Source organism: Delphinapterus leucas, chromosome 3 (assembly GCF_059928025.1).
Source record: "Delphinapterus leucas isolate spDelLeu-1000000601 "Yukka" chromosome 3, BTC_Dleu_Yukka2, whole genome shotgun sequence".
Taxonomy (NCBI): Eukaryota; Metazoa; Chordata; class Mammalia; order Artiodactyla; family Monodontidae; genus Delphinapterus; species Delphinapterus leucas.
This window is the reverse complement of record NC_143131.1, coordinates 162,513,673-162,524,899: the sequence shown is the minus strand read 5'-3', so window position 1 is coordinate 162,524,899 and position 11,227 is coordinate 162,513,673. Positions and strand designations below refer to the sequence as shown.

Here is an 11,227-nt window from a genome sequence, read left to right as displayed (position 1 = left end):
CTTCCTCAGAAAACAAGCAAAATCTCAAATAAACAACCTAACCTACCTCCTAAAATAATTAGAAAAAGAAGAACAAACAAAACTTAAATTTAGCAGAAAGAAGGAAATAATAAAAATCAGAGGAAATAAAAGATATTTAAAAACAATAGAAAAAGAAATCAATAAAACCAATAGCTGTTTCTTTGAAAGGGTAAACAAAATTGACCAACTTCTGGGCAGGCTCACCAAGAAGAAAAGATAAATAATCCAAATAAACAAAATAAAAAATGAAAAAGGAGAAACAATAACCAATACCACAGAACTACATAAACCGTAAGAGAATACTATGAACAATTGTATGCCAACAATTGGAGAGCCTTGAAGAAATGGACAAAATTCTAAACATTTACAGTCCACCAAAACTGAATCAGGAAGAAATAGATTATTTGAACAGACTGATCACTCACATGTATACACACATATATGTATATATGTGTCTCTATATAAACACACAGAGTATATATGTAAGTAATTGTATATATACATATGCACATAATATTTTGAGCTATTTTAGGGTAAGTTACACATGTATAATAGTTTGACCCTTTATCGCTAAATATGTCAGTGTGTGTTTCCTAAGAATAGGGTTATCCTCTTACATTTTCACATCATAGTACAGTTATCAACTTTAAAAATTTACATGAATATAATCCTTTAATCTACAGTGCATCTTTCAATTTTGTCAGTTTCTTAATAATGTCTTTATAGAATAACCCCGACCAACTCCTCCAGGAGGCAGTCAACTGGGTCTGTGACTAAGCTCCAGTTAAAACTCTAGAAACCAAAGCTTAGGTGAGCTTTCCTGAATGCAAATTCTTCATGTCTATTAGCACACGTCATTGATGAGAGGAGTTAACACTGTCCATGACTTCACCAGGAAAGGACACCTGGATGATCCATGTTTGGAGACCTTCTAAAGTCTACCAATTGCATTTTTTCCTTTGTCTGATTTTAATTGGTATTCTTTCATTGTAATAGGCTATAGCCATGAGTATAATAGCTTTCAGTGATATTTGTCCGTTTTTCTAGAAAATTATCGAACTTGCGGGCGGTCTTGGGGATCTCTGAACTTGTAATTTGTGTCAAAAGTGAGGGTGATTAGGGAAATGCCCAGACTATTTAGATGGTGTCAGAAGAAAGGGCGGTATTGTGGACAGTTCTCTAGCATCACAGTATTACATTGACCTGCCCCCGCCCCCTGCCTCAGCTATCAGAAGTGCCCTGTGGTACCTCAGACACCTGGAAAAGGTCACCAAACTTAAGTTTGCTTACACTGAAATTGCCTTTACTGGGTGGGTTCTGTAATTTAATCTCAAACAAAAGATTGCTCTCAAAACACAAGCCTATTTCTTTTGTTCTGAGGGTATTTTAATAGTTGTCTCCAAAAGATGTGAGGACATGTACCATATGACCTGCTCTACTAGATAGCCTAATGACAGTTTGGGGAGAAAGCTTTCTGGGTGCAGCTCTTATTACCTCATTGCTGACTTTATGAGTTGGCGGGAGGTAAGGAAGAACAATTCGATAGGATAAGACATGCTGGGTTTAAACCAATTTCTACCCCCCAAAAACACCTTTGGAGACTTTTCATGCTATAATATAGCACATACTTGAGAAATAGTTAATATTTTTCCATAGTGAATCTTGCTAGTGAGGGAGGGAAATACTACTAAAAGGAATAGCAGTCTAAAAATTGATTCAAACAAATGTGCCATTAGAAGCATGCAGTTAAAGTAGTGAGTAAAGATGTGATGCTTTATTTCTTACAATTCTTTCTATGAACATCCATACTTTAGGACCCATAAAAAGGATCAATGGATGTTCTTTCTTTTTTATTAAATTTGTAAGTCATTGGAAAATATACAGGCCCACACTTCTTTGCTCATATCCCGTTCATCTGTGAGAGAGGGTGAAAATAATGGCTCAAAATGTTTCCCATCTTTGTCAGTCATATATCCTATTGATTGCTTGTTTCCAACAAATGGTGATGAGCCATAAACTCTAAAGCCCTCCATGCCCCATCTCCTTAACATTCTCCTCATAACAACCAGAATCAGGTCCATTCTATCTGCTTTTGTGATTTTAATCATTAGTTTGTAACTTTAATACCATCCATTTTGCTATCAACACGGTATGTAAGGGTTTTTTTGGATGAAGAAAAATGAACATTTTGCATTTTAAAATTGCATTTAATAATTTAGAACCACCATGGGTTTCTGTTCTTAGAAACTGCAACCAGATCTCATATCAGCAGATTTGATTATTGAAAGCACAGAGTAAAAGTTGCATTATAATGTATAAAGATGCTGATGAAGAGCAATGGAGTGCTGTGTGGTACAGCTTTGATTTACAGATCAACTAGGGTGGCCAGTTATTGATCATTACCTGTGAATTATTGATACCCTGAGATCAGTGAAATGGTTTCTTTTCAGCTTGTCTCAATTTACACTTCCTTCAAAGAATGCAGGTTTTGTTTGTAGGACTGTCTTTGTTTGACTTCCCTGAAACCTAATGGTTCACAGTACTTGTTAGAAGAGGATTCTATTGCATCTTGATATTTTAGGGAAATAAAAGTGTCTCCTTGGAAGGAAAGTCTTTCCGTTCAGTGTAGCAGTATTACCCCTTTGTATCAGATTCTTGTAGGGTCCTGGTTCTTTTAATATGAATTTGCCTTAATCATGTAACTACCTTTCCCAATTTTCTTGACCAAGTGACATTAGAGGTATTCTTTTCTTTCCTTCCTTCCTTCCTTCCTTCCTCCCTCCCTCCCTCCCTCCCTCCTTTCTTTCTTTCTTTCTTTCTTTCTTTCTTCCTTTCTTTCCTCCCTCCCTTCTTTCTTTCTTTCCGTTTCTTCCTCCCTCCTTTCTTTCTTTCTTTCTTTCTTTCTTTCTTTCTTTCTTTCTTTCTTTCCCTTTCTTCCTCCCTCCCTTCCTTCCTCCTTCCCTCCCTCCCTTCCTCCCACCCTTCCTTCCTTTTCCTGTCTCTCTGTCTTTCTTTCTATCTTCTTTCTGATGTGAAAAAGTTGTCAAGTGACAATTAAAACCATCATTATTTCACCCCAAATCAGAACCTTGAAACCACTTTTAAGTATACACTCCCCTTTACTCTTCTTGTGCAATTAGTTATCAAGCTGTATTGATAGTTTTCCTTGATATCTCATCAGTCTTTTCCCCCTTATTCTAATTGTTGCTACCATAATTAAGCACTTGCAATAATCAGCTATTTTCACTATCTGGAGTCCTGGCTCTATATAATACATGATGTTCTCCACTTATAAATTTCAAAGGTTCAGCCCCTGACGTTGAATGCAAAATACTACAATCAGATTTTGATCTGATTTTTAGAGGAAATCTATGATTAGAAAAAAGTTAAAGATTTCTTCTGTAAATCATCTTCTGGCACATTGCTTTAAATTTTTAACATTATTCTATACAAGTCTGTATGGATGTTCAGAGTGGACAGCTCATCTGTGCAATAGGATGTTTTATTCTAGATCAAAGAACAATTACCACTCTTAGTATGTGAGATATTTTAATGGTTATATTTAAACAGTTTCTTTTCTTTAAAGTTTCTGTTGTCTATTCAAAATCATCAGTGAACTCAAATGCCAATCAACAGGGGCTTGGTTGAATCAATAATGCTGTATCTGCAAAGCAGAATACTATGTAACTATTAAAAGAGATAAATCTACCTGGCTTAACATAGAAAAATCCCCAAGATGGATTGTCAAATAAGAAAGCAAGCTATAAGGGATTTTAGAGTAGATACACAATTTAGTTGAGAAAATAAGTATGTGTTTACATATGTACATGTGTATGTACAGACAAAGTTTGGAAGGCTATACCCTATTTTATTAAAACAGTTACCTCTTAGAAATAAATGTAAATAGATTTTTAAAAATTTATACATTTAATTACTGATTGAAATTTTCATTAGGAGCTTGTATCACTTTTATATGCAACATTGAAAGAAAAAATTGACATATACCATGAGCGTTTGTAACTATATAAGCAAGTCTAAAGTTAATATTCAAAGCTCCTCATAATTTAGCCTCTGCTGATATTTCCACCATTACTGTTCACTTTGTTAGGATCAGTTGCAGTTTGCTTCTGGTTTACTAACTCTGTTTTGGCCAAAGCAATCTCCCTTTTCCTGAATATGCCTCATGTGAGTGTATAGTAATGTCTCTGAACACCTCCATTCACAGGGAGGAATCCTGGCCTCCTTTACATGCTAGCATGTGTTCTTCCATCATGTTTTCACATACCTAACACTCCTGCCTACCGATACCAAGAGCAGAATTGTCTGAACGACAGGGATTGTGTACCACTGCCATTGTTTTCTCCAAATCCCTGTGCAACCTGTAATTTACATAATTTATTTAGATTGCCCCATATTTTCTTTTTTTTTCACATGTTTATTGGAGTATAAATGCTTTACAATGTTGTGTTAGTTTCTGCTGTACAACAAAGTGAATCAGCTATATGTATACATATATCCCCATATCCCCTCCGTCTTGAGCCTCCCTATCCCACCCATCTAGGTCGTCACAAAGCACCAAGCTGACCTCCTTGTGCTATGCAGCAGCTTCCTACTAGCCATCCATTTTACGTTTGGTAGTATATATATGTCAGTGCTACTCTTTCACTTCATCCCAGCATCGCCTGCCCCCTCCCCTGTGCCCTCAAATCCGTTCTCTACGTCTACACCTTTATTCCTGCCCTGCCACTAGGTTCATCAGTACGGCTTTTTAAAATTCCATATACATGTGTTAGCGTACAGTATTTGTTTTTCTCTTTCTGACTTGCTTCACTCTGCATGACGGATTCTAGGTCCATCCACCTCACTACAAATAACTCAATTTCATTCCTTTTTATGGTGGAGTAATAGTCCATGTATATATATATGCGCCACATCTTCTTTATCCATTCATCTGTTGATGGACACTTAGGTTGCTTCCATATCCTCACTATTGTAAATAGAGCTGCAATGAACATTTTGGTACATGACTCTTTTTGAATTATGGTTTTCTCAGGGTATATACCCAGTAGTGGGATTGCTGGGTTGTATGGTAGTTCTATTTTTAGTTTTTTAAGGAACCTCCATACTGTTCTCCACAGTGGCTGTATCAATTTACATTCCCACCAACAGTACAAGAGGATTCCCTTTTCTGCACACCCTCTCCAGCATTTATTGTTTGTAGATTTTTTGATGATGGCCATTCTGACCAGTGTGATGTGATACCTCCTTGTGGTTTTGATTTGCATTTCTCTAATGATTAGTGATTTGCATTTCTCTAATGATTAGTGATGTTGAGCATCCTTTCATGTGTTTGTTGTCAATCTGTATATCTTCTTTGGAGAAATGTCTATTTAGGTCTTCTGCCTATTTTTGGATTGGGTTGCTTGTTTTTTTGATATTGAGCTGCATGAGTTGTTTGTATGATTTGGAGATTAATCCTTTGTCAGTTGCTTCATTTGCAAATATTTTCTCCCATTCTGAGGGTTGTCTTTTCGTCTTGTTTATGTTTCCCTTTGCTGTGCAAAAGCTTTGAAGTTTCATTAGGTCCCATTGGTTTATTTTCATTTTTATTTCCATTTCTCTAGGAGGTGGGTCAAAAGGGATCTTGCTGTGATTTATGTCATAGAGTGTTCTGCCTATGTTTTCCTCTACGAGTTTGATGGTGTCTGGTCTTACACTTAGGTCTTTAATCCATTTTGAGTTTATTTTTGTGTATGGTTTTAGGGAGTGTTCTAATTTCATTCATTTACATGTAGGTTGTTTATTTGAGATGTTTCTTGTTTTTTAAGGTAGGGTTGTATTGATAGAAACTTCGCTCTTAGAACTGATTTTGCTGCATCCCATAGGTTTTTGTGTCATCATGTTTTCATTGTCATTTGTTTCAAGGTATTTTTTTATTTCCTCTTTGATTTCTTCAGTGATATCTTGGTTATTTAGTAGTGTATTGTTTAGCGTCCATGTGTCTGTATTTTTTGCACATTTTTTCCTGCAATTGATATTTAGTCTCATAGCGTTGTAGTTGGAAAAGATACTTGATACAATTTGAATCTTCTTAAATTTACCAAGGCTCGATTTGTGACCCAAGATATGATCTATCCTGGAGAATGTTCCATGAGCACTTGAGAAGAATGTTTATTCTCTTGTTTTTGAATGGAATGTCCTATAAATATCAATTAGGTCCATCTTGTTTAATGTATCATTTAAAGCTTGTGTTTCGTTATTTATTTTCATTTTGGATGATCTGTCCATTGGTGAAAGTGGAGTGTTAAAGTCCCCTCCTATGATTGTGTTACTGTCGATTTCCCCTTTTATGGCTGTTAGTATTTGCTTTATGTATTGAGGTGCTCCTTTGTTGGGTGCATAAATATTTACAATTGTTATATATTTTACTTGGGTTGATCCCTTGATCATCATGTAGTGTCCTTCTTTGTCTCTTGTCTTTGTTTTAAAGTCTCTTTTGTCTGATATGAGAATTGCTACTCCAGCTTTCTTTTGATTTCCATTTGCATGGAATATCTTTTTCCATTCCCTCACTTTCAGTCAGTATGTGTCCCTAGGTCTGAAGTGGGTCTCTTGTAGACAGCATAAATATGGGTCTTGTTTTGGTATCCATTCAGCCAGTCTGTGTCTTTTTGTTGGAGCATTTAATCCATTTACATTTATGGTAATTATTGATATGTATGTTCCTATTACCATTTTCTTAATTGTTTTGGGTTTATTATTGTAGGTCTTTTCCTTCTCTTGTGTTTCCTGCCTAGAGAAGTTCCTTTATCATTTGTTGTAAAGCTGGTTTGATGGTGCTAAATTCTCTTAGCTTTTGCATGTCTGTAAAGGTTTTAATTTCTCCGTCAAATCTGAATGAGATCCTTGCTGGGTAGAGTCATGTTGGTTGTAGGTTTTTCCCTTTCATCACTTTAAATATGTCCTGCCATTCGCTTCTGGCTTGCAGAGTTTCTGCTGAAAGATCAGCTGTTAACCTTATGGGGATTCCCTTGTGTGATATTTGTTGCTTTTCCATTACTGCTTTTAATATTTTTCTTTGTATTTAATTTTTGATAGTTTGATTAATATGTGTCTTGGTGTGTTTCTCTTTGGGTTTTTCCTGTATGGAACTCTCTGCACTTCCTGGACTTGATTGACTATTTCCTTTCCCTTGTTAGGGAAGTTTTTGACTCTAATCTCTTCAAATATTTTCTCAGACCCTTTCTTTTTCTCTTTTTCTTCTGGGACCACTATAATTCGAATGTTGGTGTGTTTAAGGTTGTCCCAGAAGTCTCTGAGACTGTTCTCAGTTCTTTTCATTTTTTTTTTCTTTATTCTGCTCCCTGGCAGTTGTTCTCACCATTTTATCTTCCAGCTCATTCATCCATTCTTCTGCCTCAGTTATTCTGCTATTGATTCCTTCTATAGTATTTTTAATATCAGTTATTACATTGTTCATCACTGTTTGTTTGCTCTTCAGTTCCTTTAGATCCTTGTTAAATGTTTGTGTTTTTCTCCATTCTGTTTCTGAGATTTTGGATCATCTTTACTGTCCTTACTCTGAATTCCTTTTCAGGTAGGTTGCATATTTTGTCTTCATTTATTTGGTCTTGTAGGATTTTACCTTGCTCCTTCATCTGTAACATAATTTTTGTTGTTTCATTTTTTTTTTGATGGGAGGGGCTGTATTCCTGTCTTACTGGTTGTTTGGCCTGAGGCTTCCTTCAATGGAGTTTGCAGGAAGTTAGGTAGAGCCGGACCTTGGTGCCGAGATGAGGACCTCCAGGAGGCCTCACCTCAATTAATATTTCCTGGCATCTGAGGTTCTTTGTTAGTCCAGCAGCTTGGACTTGGTGCTCCCACCACAGGAGCTCGGGCCTGACCTCTGGCCTGGGAACCAAGAACCTGCAAGCTGCATAGCATCATTAAAAAAAAAGAATAAAAAAGAATAAAAGGAGCAGTACAATAACAAAGAATAAATATAAAATTAGAACAATAAAAAATGTATTAGGAAAAATAAAAATATAATTGAAACAACTGCAACTGCAACAAGGGAAAACAAAACCACACCAGAAACAAGAAAAAAAAGTGGTGGGGGGGAACAACCCAAAAGGAGCAGAACAATAACAAAGTATAGAGAATAAAATAAAATTAGAAAAATAAAAGGTTTATTAGAAAAAAATAATTATATTAATGAATTATCAAGAAGAAGGTAAAACAGCACCCCGACCTAAAAGAAGAGAAAAGGAAAAAAAACAAAAAAGGCCTTGGCTCTTGGGGGTGGAGTTTAGGTGGGGGGGTGGAACTTAGGCAGGGGCAGGGTTTAGGGTTGGGCAGGGCCTAGCCAGGGTGGTGACGTTTGAGTGTCGGGCGGGGCCTAGACTCAGGACCCACACAGCCAGAAAAGGCCTTGGGTGTGGGGACTAGGCTGGGCAGCATTCAAGTGTGTGGTGGGGCCTCTGCCTAGGACCTACATGGAATGGGAGAGGCAGCACATCCAAAGGGGTTCTCTGGAGTGTGGATTTCGGGAGTTTGGAGGTAGGGCCATGGGTGAGGGTGTGTGTGCAGGGTTTAGGCCCAGGGTGTTTGGAGGGGGTCTCAGAAGGGGTCTCCGAGTGTAGAGGTGGGGCCCTGGGTGGGGGTGTAGGGGCAGGGCTTGGGCTCTACCTGGTAGGAGGGAGGCTCCCAGGGCAGAGGATTAGGCCTGGGAGCCCAACAGGCTCCCCGGTGCCTAAGTGGGCAGCGAAAGCGCTGGCCGTGTTCCTTTCTGTTCCTCCACGCCCTCCCCCATGGTCTCCCCCAGGGTCTCCACAGTCGCCGCTGGACCCTAACTGTGGGCTGGTCCCACTGAGTGTAGGAACTCCTACCCCCACCCATTTGCCCCTCAGGGGTGCAGGTCCCAGAGGTCTGGCCTTTACTTTTGATCCCCCTTTCCTCCCTCCCACTCCCTCAGGACCCACGCAGCTGGAGGGGTTTAGGTGGGCAGAGGATCAGGTCCGGGATTTCATCAGGCTTCTGGGGCCCAAGAGAGTAGGGGAAACCTAGCCACCCTCCCTTTTGATCCTCTGCCCTCCCAGTGGTCCCCCAATTTCCCCCTCCAGGTGTGGGATCTCTTCCTCTCCCCCAGCTGCCCCTCAGGGGCGCCAGTCCAGTCCCACCTCCACTTCTCCTCCCTACTCACTCTCCCCATGCCCCATGTCGTACTTGGTTGCTGGGGGCTCCTCCCGTCCCCTTAGGCGTCCGTGGTCCCCTACCGGTGCCTGGTAGGTGCCCTAGTTGTGCCAAGATGCGAATTTCATGCCCTCCTAGTCTGCCATCTTGACTCCCCCATATTTTCTTTAGTGCTTTATAAGGGTAACTGGGTAATTAAGTATGAAAAGTGAAACCACTGATATAAGTCAGTTCTATATTCACTTTAATAACTGTTAGAACAAAATAGCTGTTAAAATATCTTACACACTGAAAGTGGTAATTGTTTTTTGATCTATGATTATGTATCTTTTGGCACAGAGAAGCTGTCCACTCTGGCCATTCATGTAGCCCTGTTTGGAATAACTTTAAAATGCTTATCTTAGATTTCTAAGTGCTTAAGGCCAATGTCCCGTTTAAAAAACATTCTTCCATACAGGTCCAGTGACCCCTTTTCAGCACCTTACTTATCTTTCTATGCCTTAGTTCTTCATTTGGTGATAACAGTAGTTCCCACCTGATAGAGTTGTTATGTGATTATATGAGGTAATGATATTTCGAATGTGCTTAAAATAGTTGTTTGGCATGTATTAGTGATGCTTCATTTAATCCTCACTTGGGACTTATCTTGAGAGCTTAGTAAAACACCATTCAAATATAGCACTTAAAACAGTGCCTGGCACACAGTAAGTATTCAGAATAATTTATGGAAATAATTCTTCTTAATTGTTTTCTCCTCGTCTGAATCCTCCCCAGCCACATTTCACAAAAGTATCTTAGCACCTTTTATGCTCTTTTGTCTCAGGGCAGGCTTGTATTTCAGTGCTAACTTGCAGAAATTTCCTGGAAGATATATTCCTCTCCTGGGTTTTGATCTTTAAAGGCTGAGCATCCTGGAAAGATGATACTAAGTGCCTATGTTTAGGATTGGAATTTTGGAGGATGCACATTGATGGTGACAGGATTTTGGAAGGAATGGGAAGCAGTTTGAAGGTGAGATTCTAGAGGCTCCTAGTCTCAGCGTACATCCCCAGGTACATACATGGCGTAAAATCAAATAGCTTTTAGATTATAGACTTGCATAATGAGGATTTCTGCTGTGGCCACAGAAGACTGCAAGATGAAGCTCTTTCTCTAGAATGTCCTAAATTATGGGTGAACCCTGAAGGTGATACAGCCAGCAATGGCAGAGATCAGAATCTCCTAGCAGCCCATTAGGCTTTTGAGGCTGAATATAATTTGATTAAATGAAAATAAAATCATTGATCATTCTTGCATACCCTATAAAATGAGATTCACAGCCCTTAACCAGAGAAATTGGGTCCTTTTATAGGCTAACTTTGTCCCTGTCAAACTGGGATATGCACCTCCTGATGATCCAGAAGGACAGTTGAATATTTAATAACCTGAGCTCCAGGATCCATTACCCATCTAATAGCTGTTCTTTGGAGGAAACGCAAATGACTTTTTCCTAATCTTTATTCAAGGATGAGTCTTAAGAAGCTCTGGAAACATAAACAGCATGAGCTCCATCGAGAATAGTGCAGAACAAGCACACATTAAATAGTAAACTAGAAGGAATCTGAAAGAGTGAATGGTGGTCATTTTGAAGTAAAAATTCTAAACCCAGTGGTGGATGGTAGGACAGATAATGACACATCTAGTCACCACAGACTCCCTAATAAAGCATAAACCTTAGCTTTGTTGCAAGGATGAAAGTAAGAATAATCTCCCTTAATGGGAGCAGCAGACCAGAGGTGTTTAATCACCTAAAATCACTGATGGTAAAATCACCTCATCGTGCTTATGGAGGCAAGGATCATTTACACACACTTCAAGTCACCCTTGACAAACAGGCTCTTTGTTGATTTCATTAAGTGCCGAACTTTTCTCACCCAGCTCGCCTCAGGATGCACACATTTCATTTCCATGCGTGTTCTGGGAGGACAGTCCATGTCATTTGCCAGCATTTTGGCCAACATATACATAATCAAAT

The 11,227-nt window shown here is 38.8% G+C and overlaps 1 long non-coding RNA gene across 3 annotated transcripts in view; it reads left to right on the top strand.

Annotated features, from left to right (window-relative positions):
- The first annotated feature begins 2,914 nt into the window (after positions 1–2,914).
- LOC149749910 (uncharacterized) overlaps positions 2,915–11,227 on the top strand; it is an 81,494-nt gene continuing 73,181 nt past the window's right edge. Inside the window, exons 1-2 of one of the 3 annotated variants that reach the window (XR_016392551.1) lie at positions 2,915–8,580; positions 10,037–10,224. This is a non-coding gene — a long non-coding RNA (uncharacterized LOC149749910). The remainder of the gene's footprint in view (positions 8,581–10,036; positions 10,225–11,227) is intronic. The other 2 variants (XR_016392553.1, XR_016392552.1) reach the window with 2 other exon arrangements.